This window comes from Triticum aestivum, chromosome 7D, assembly GCF_018294505.1.
Source record: "Triticum aestivum cultivar Chinese Spring chromosome 7D, IWGSC CS RefSeq v2.1, whole genome shotgun sequence".
NCBI classification, from domain to species: domain Eukaryota; kingdom Viridiplantae; phylum Streptophyta; class Magnoliopsida; order Poales; family Poaceae; genus Triticum; species Triticum aestivum.
In genome coordinates, this window is record NC_057814.1 from 39,954,038 (window position 1) to 39,954,782 (window position 745).

Sequence of the window (745 nt, forward strand, 5' to 3'; positions counted from 1 at the left end):
AAAAAATAAAAAAAATAAGATTCCCATGTGATATGTGGTCTAGTTGTTAGCAAAATTTACAAACATGAATTTGCGACTTTTTTGCAAAATCTCTCGAGAATTTGTAAAAATGGGCATAACTTTTGCATACGAACTCGGATGAAAAAGTTTTTTATATGAAAAATCATCTACTCGAAAAGTTACATCCGAATTTGGAACCCCGTTAAACATTTTAAAAATCCTCAAAAACCTAACAGAAAAAAGATACGGGGCTTTTAAGATCTGGAGAGGCAAAAAAATTCAAAAAAAATTCAAACTTACTAATGGCGCACCTGCCCATGGTGCGCCATTACTATCTTCCCGCCTTCAAAATTCAAAATAAATCAAAAAAGAAAAAAAATTACTAATGGCGCACCTGCCCATGGTGCGCCATTAGTATCTTCCCGCCTTCAAAATTCAAAATAAATAAAAAAAATAAAAAAAATTAGTAATGGCGCACCTGCCCACGGTGCGCCATTACTATGCCGTATATATGGCTGGGCGTGTCCTCTCCTCCTTACCTCTTCATTCTTCTCCTCCACTCCACCTCTCCTCCACTCCATCTCCTCCTCTCCTCCACTCCATCTTCCCTTCTCTCCTCCACCATACTACCCTCCTCCTCTCTGGCGACCTCCTCCTCCTCCTCTCCGGCGACCTCCTCCTCCTCTCCGGCGACCTCCTCCTCCCTCCTCTCCTCCCCTCCCCTCCCCTCACGGTTTCTCCTCCC